The sequence below is a fragment of the Leopardus geoffroyi genome, chromosome B1 (genome assembly GCF_018350155.1).
Source record: "Leopardus geoffroyi isolate Oge1 chromosome B1, O.geoffroyi_Oge1_pat1.0, whole genome shotgun sequence".
NCBI classification, from domain to species: domain Eukaryota; kingdom Metazoa; phylum Chordata; class Mammalia; order Carnivora; family Felidae; genus Leopardus; species Leopardus geoffroyi.
In genome coordinates this window covers 84,872,666-84,880,357 of record NC_059327.1, presented here as the reverse complement: position 1 = coordinate 84,880,357, position 7,692 = coordinate 84,872,666, and positions in this window count along the sequence as shown.

Genomic DNA, 7,692 nt, shown 5'->3' with positions numbered 1-7,692 from the left:
TAATAAATATTCATAAGTCTCAGCTGTGCTGCGTGTCTCTTGACCAGAGTTGTGAGCCCTAGGTAAATTACAGGGCTCCGTGTGTGCAGGCTCCTGGATCGTAGGAACAATTGCAAAGCATGGAGCACCATAGTGAGCTTCTAATGACTGTTATCATCCTGGTTAAATCAGGAAGGAAGTAGAGGAAAATGAACATCCAAATGTTACTCATCAAAAAAATAATTGTGTGTTGTTTTGCAGCAGAAGATGTACAGAAGACAGATGACAAGTTCAAGAGCAGGAGAAAGTGAGGTTTGATTTGAATGTCTCTCTGGGATGGATACTTGTTTAAAAATATTCCTGTGTTTGTATAGGTGGAATGGAGAGAGCTCTTTCAGAATCTAGCAACCAACCCATTTCCTTGTTATTCTTTCAAAACTGCAGTGTGAGATTTAAAATTTTTATATGATCTCTTCTGTAAAGCAGAACCTTTAAAATTATATCACGTTTGATTTTTTGCAATAAATTGCAAACACTAGAGGCGCCTAGGTGGCTCAGTCAGTTGAGTGTCTGATTTCAGCTCAGGTCATGATCTCGCAGTTCATGGGTTCAAGCCCCGCGTCAGGCTCTGTGCTGACAGCCCGGAGCCTGGAGCCTGCTTCAGATTCTCTGTCTCCCTCTCTTTCTGCCCCTCCCCTGATCATGCTCTGTCTCTCAAAAATAAATAAACATTGAAAAAAATTTTTTTAAAAATTGCAAACACCAGATTAATCAGAGCTTTCATGTCTTATGTAGGCTTTTTAAAAAATGTGGGCAATTTTCTAATGATATTATTTAGATTTTGATAAGCCTTCCACATTTCAGCTCATGCATATTTATTCAAGCATTAAAAATATATAAAGAGTGAAAGCAGCCTTAAGCCATTTTCTTTAGTGTCTTAACTCATACAGAGTCCCAGGGTGATGGCTAGAATCCTGACACCATGAGACATGTGTGGCAGAGGGGACGTGACCTGGGTTTTTAGAGTCAGATAGACCTTAGTTAGAGCTGAAATCTTTGATTTCCTCTCTGTGTGAACTTGGAAGGTGATGGTATTTCTTTGAAGATGCAGTTCTCCATCTACAGAGCAGGTACAACCCTTCACGCTTGTGTGGGATCCAATGTTATACATGAGATGCCTGTTTTGTCTCCTCTCATTATGTGCTTTAAAAGTTTGCATCAATATGTAGAACAAAAGGATGAAAAAACTCTAAACCAAATGCTTGACGCTTCTACAGTTTTATATATTATACTATACATGAAAGGGTATTCTTGTTTGTTTTGTTTTTAATGTAAGTTCTTGCAAATTAATATACCATTCTTTCTTTTTTATTGAGGTGTAATTAACATACATTAAATAAGTCTCATGTGTACTACATAATGATTCGATAGTTGTATATTTTGTAAAATGATCACCACTGTAAGTCTAGTTAACATCTATCACCACACATAGTTACAGACTTTTTTTCTTTTGATGAGAACTTTAAGATGTCAACTCTCTTAGCAATTTTCAAATATGCAATATAGTATTATTAACTATAATCTTCATTCTGTACATTCCATCTCCATGACTTAAGTATTTTATAACTGGAAATTTGAACGTTTGACCCCCTCCACCCATTTTGCCCAACTCTACCTTTGGCAACCACCAATCTGCTCTCTAAGACATCATTATTTCTAAGTTTGAATAGTACGTCACATTTAATTATGCTAAGTCTCTAGAAAAAAATTGTATACATGTAGGGCTTAATATATAAGGTATATAAAAAGTGTTAGGGAGAGCATGTGAATGGGTATGAATATAAGAGACTGGCTTTAATTACATTACAATAAGTTATAATTACAAATACAATTAATTCAACAAAATTTCTTTTGAAAATCTGTGTATCACGCATTGCCCTAAGTATGGCAGATAAAATGGTGAATAATATACACAATATTTATTCTCATGAAACCTGCATTTCACAAATAGGAACTTGTAAGGTTATCGGGAAAACTACAACTAGAAATTGCAAAATCCTGAAATTGATAAAATATGATCAGTTAAATTTTATTCTGAAGAAATAACTCGGTTCACTTCTTGGAGAAAGACAGTGTAAAGTTAAGTAAGGCAGAGTTAAGGTAGAACTGATTAAGTCCTGCATTACTGCATACCTGTTAGCATAGTCTTAGGCTATGCTGATCATTCATTTCAGAAAATGATACCTACTAAACACTGGGTGGTGCTAAGCAAGGGTAAGAAAAGTAAAATACACTAATCTTCTCTAGAAGATCTTATAGTCTGGTATAAGGTTAAGATAATTACTAAATACAGTATATGATATGTGATATATCCCACAGAAGAGGGATAAACAAATTAATAATAAAACAACAGAGCAGGAGTTTAAAAGAAGGGAGAGATTCAATTTGCTGTAACCGGGAATGACCTGCTGGTGAGGAGAGGCAAATGCGAGAGATCTTGAAGGATGGGTAGGGGTTATTCATGGAGAGATGGTGGTAGAATTCCAGGGTCCAGTTAGAGAACAGAAAGAGCTTTACCAAGGTCTTCAATTAGTTGGAGAGCATATATTTAAAATGTTCCACGTTCCGATCAATTTGACTGCCCACTTTAATCACCAAAATATTCGGGACCTCACATCTTAAAAGGAAAGGGGACGAAATAGAATCTATTCCAAGGATGATGAGGGAGTCTGAAATGCCATTTGAGGAAGGGTTGGCAGAGTTGTAAACTTACCCTGAAAGAAGAAGCCTAGGGGACACAATGGGAACAGAATTTAAATATGCAGAGGAGTGTCTCATGGAACTGGGCAGAACTAGAGTCAAAAGGTGGAGGGAATTTACAGCTGTCAAGTCTTAACTGTCTGTGGAGATGTTTCAATAAATCTGGATGATCTTTGGCTAGAACAATTGCTCCTCACTGGATTGCAGGTGAATTAGATGAAGCCCAAGGCCCTTCCGACATCAATTTCCTGTTCTGACATCAATAATCCTATTTGCAATTGTGATTTTATTACTTAAAAATACATTTGGAGTTACTTACAGAAAGGTGAACATCGTAGTGCCATATTTAAGTGCAGAGAAAATCTTTTTGAGTGGGTACCATTTCGTTTGCTCTCCAGCACAGTCACCCTCTGTGTACCTGCTGCTTCTGAATCAGTGTGGGCTGGTGATGGTGACCCCATTTCAGCTCCACAGGTGATGCAGATGATCCAGACTTAAGACAGTCAGACTATCCAATTGCCCTGGCTACCATGATTGCCGCAGAGGGGAGAACATGATCCATTCAGGCCAAACCTATTTAACGAGTGTCAGTAGTATTTCTGGGAAAGTTCATCTATCTTCCATGCTGAATATAATGCTGAGAATATATAGAGCATGGAGCTGCCATCGTTATCCACTGTATGAAGCCCACGACAGAAGCCACACACAGGAGGTCAGAACCAAGTGATGGAAACTCCGTCCCGGTGATATCCTTTGAATCTTCAAATTCATCTTAAAGCCAAACAGAGGTAACTCTGGACTTTTCAGGTTATGTAAATTAAGAGATTTCATTTTTGTAAACCTGTTGTAAAACCCGGTGCTCTCGCTTGCAACTCTGGGGTCCTGACTAATGCAGAGCTAGTGGTGCGACAATTTAAATATGGATAAATAAAGCTTAGCGTATCTACTTGATAGTTTGAGGGTAGTCACTAAAAGTTATTCTTAGGAAGACTGTGTAACCACATGGAAAGAGACAGGATACAAAGTGCAGTCAATCCTCATAGCTGGTGGATTTCTTATTTACAAGTACGCCTACTTCCTAAAATTTATTTGTAGTCCCCAAATCAATACCTGCTGCTCTTTTGCAGTCACTCATGGCCACGTGCAGAGCGGAGAACAACTTGAGTCACCAAATGCACCCATTTCCAGATGAGGTTGAGCAAGATGATGCTCTCTCTTCTTGCTTCGGCCCTCCTGCTATAAACAAGTGTTCTTTTTGAGGTCTATTAGTGACATGGATTCTGCATTTTGGTGCTTTCTGTTGGTGGTTTTACTGTTTCGAATGGCCCCTAAGTGTGTGGCTGAAGTGCTGCCTCGTGTTCCTAAGCACACGAAGGCTGTGATATACCTTATGGAGAAAATAAATATGTTAGATGAACTTGGTTCAGGTATGAGTTACAGTGCTCTTGGCTGTGAGTCCAGCGTTAATGAATCAACAATATATATTAAATAAGGTATCTTTAAACAGACACACACATAAAACGTGGTTATGTATGACTGGTTGATGAAAGTGTTGTGATGGAGGCTCATAGGAACCTAACCTTGTATTTCCCCTAGGACTATGGTTTAGTATTTGCTAGTTTGGTGTTTGCTACAACTTAATAGAGCATAATTACAGCAATAATTGGGTATGTGTAAAAAGTACGCTCAAAAGGAAAAAGATTGGGAAAAAAGATGAATTGAAATAACAGCAGTTGTTGTTAGAGTGATGGGAATGTAAATTGTTTTAATCTTTTCCCTAATTTTCAAATGTTTAAAAATAAGATAACAGCACAATGGTGCTATTGTACATTTAAAAAATACCACCGAAATCAAGAAAACCAACAAAACAACCCAAAAATCACGTCAGGCATTCTATTCAGAGCCAGTTTAAAGCCATCTATTAAAATTAGTTCATTAATTTAAGATCTCACTTGATTTAAACATATAACCCGCCCCCCCCCAACAACACACACATAATAAAATATTTGGTATAACTCACTTTGATTTTCCACTTAAATCACCCAATTTGGCTCTTAATGATTTTTTTTCTCCCAAATCAAATTATATCTAAGAATTGGGTCAAAGCTCTAAATGTATAGATTGTAATAATCAGAGCATTGGAGCATTGGAAAGGATGATGGGATTTATTTCATCTAACTTCCCATTCAATATAAATGTTCTGTTTATACCGTCCCCAAAGGAAAAGCATACAATTTTTAAAATGTTTTTTATAAAAAAAATATACTGCCAAATAATTTTTTTGGTCAGTTATAACTGTTAGGAATATTTCTTGTATTTATCCATATTCCCATCATAATCTATCCTTCTCAACTACAGAAGGTAAATCAATTCCTTTTTATACAATACAGCTCTTTAAATCTTGTAAGAGAGCCATAATGTTACTCCTATGGCTTTTTTCCCCCCTGGGTTAAATATTCCCAGGAACTTTCTTCATTTTTCCTAAGAGTATTTCTCTAAATCCTTTGTTGTCCTGCTCACTCCCCTCTCCTTGATCTCCAGCTTATTAATGCCCTCTTTCTTTCTTTCTTTCTTTCTTTTTTATTTTTATTTATTTTGAGAGAGGGATAGAGAGTAAGCGGGGGGAGGGACAGACAGAGAGGGAGACAGAATTCCAAGCAGGCTCTGTGCTGTCAGCACAAAGCCCCACTGAGGGCTTGATCTCGCCAACTGTGAGATCATGACCTGAGCCGAAATCAAGAGTTGGACACTCAATCAACTGAGCCACCCAGGTGCCCCACGCCTTTCTTGACTTGATGAAATCAGGACTGAGGAAAACGCAGGATTTGCATACCACCGCCGCCACTGCACTGGGCAATTTTCAACAGAGGAAATCCAAAGTGGGACTGAGAGAGTACAGCTTCTGGAATGAGTACACTCCCTCACAAAGTGACCACTGCAAAGGGATAACACTCCTTGTGATGGATAACAATATCTCTACTAAGGTAAGAATCAATTTGTAGGCACATTTCGCGTTTCTTGTATTTTAAGTATTTCATCTCTCTATTTGCTAGTTCTTTCTCTGGTTTTCACCAATCATAAGTTCGAACAAATTATTTCATTTTGGTCCCACTCAACCTTTTTATGTTTAGGTTCTGCTCTGTCCACTTTTATGGAAGTTACAGATTTCTTTAACGATGGTGTTTACATAAGCTGTAATTAAAACTTTTTCAAATTCTTAGAAGTACTTTTGCCACAGTACATACTAAAAATTTTTTGTTCTGGGTTTTTTACCCTTTGTTTTCATACCATATTTTTATTTCTCACACATAGTGCCAATGTTTTCATCTGTTCAAACTGGCGATGATATAATGCACTTTTTAATTCTTCTGAATAATAAAATTCTCAGTGAATTCAATTCTCACTGAATAATAAAAACAATCAATTATAGGGTACTGGATGATACAGAGGAGTATGCAGAGATTTTTGTTGTTGTTAATTATGCTTTAAAAAAACTTTGTGCATTCAGCTAGTCCTGGTGGTAAAATTATATATTTTAGTTTTTTCTTACAAATGATCTTATTGTTGAATAAAACATCTGTCTTAATACATGTATAAAACTGAGTTATATATTTTATCAAAATCATAACAATTGTGGATTTAGGAATAGAAGGATGAACATTGCTTTACATTTTTATTTCTATACACTTTTCAACTCAATCATTTCTCAGATCACTTTAATAAAAGTGTATAATTTTACCTATCAAAATTCATTGAAAAATGTCTCTCAACTTCTTTTTTCTTGTATGCCTTATATACCTAACATGGGTATAAAACAACCCTATCTTTTATGTAAATATTAATTTACCTATCTGCTCCGTTCATTTCCATGACAATTTATATTACATAATTCCACATACATTTCTTAGTAAAGAATAGATTATGACAGAGTAAATAGGGTGGGGAATGTATAACTTGACATCTAGAAGGGAAATTTGATTCATCTGATTTCCATGTTGTGGAAAATATTTGGTCTGTCTCCCAGTGTCTCTGGTTCTTTTTCCAGGCACAAGAGGTTGGGGCATAAAAGTGGAAAGGGATTGTATTTCCATGGCTCCTTGAGGTTCAGTGTGATCTTGTGACTCCTTTTGCCAACAAAATGTGAGTAGAGGTGCCATGTGATGTTTTGGGACTGAAGTACTTCATTACCCATGTGAGAGTGCCCAGTGCATTCCTTTCCTGCTTTGTGACTGGGTGCTATGAGTCTGCAAACTGGTCCCCCATACATCGAGAGCAAGGAGAGATGATGAGGAAGACCACTCCAGATTGGTAGGTGGAAGCTTGTTTTTTGTTTTTTGGGTTTTTTTTTAACTTTCTTTTGAGAAGGAGAGAAAGAGACTGTGCCTGCAAAGGCAAGCTGTGGAGGGGCAGAGAGAGGGAAAGAATCCTGGGCAAGCTCCTCATTGTCAGTGTAGGGCCACATGCGGGGGCTCCAATCTAGGAACCATGAGATCATGAAGTGGGACCTGAGCTGAAGTGGGACGCTTAACTGACTAAGCCACCCAGGTGCCCTGGTGGCAGTTTTAATAAGCAAGGGAACTTGCTTAGGAGTCTTGTCTTCTGCCACTGCTGCAAGACGAGCAGATCTCTGCACCTGCTGGCCAGAATCTTAGAAGTTGAGTCAGAGCCTTAACTGGATTCAGTTGGGTTTACTACCCACGTGCTCTCAATAACACATTACTCTCTTGAGGCTGTGTTTTTGGAAACAGCTCCCTCTGTGGGAAAGGTGGGCAGAACGCACACTCCAAGGACAGAGGAGGGAAAGAGGTGGTTCTGACTGCCTTGCCCAGCTCGTGGGTTAACCGGTGGCCACATCCTCTTGATGACCTCCCTCAACAATGAGATGAAAGCCGTCAGCAAAGCTGAGACCATGCCTTCAGGACAAACAGCGGAGGACTTTGGGTGAGTAACACT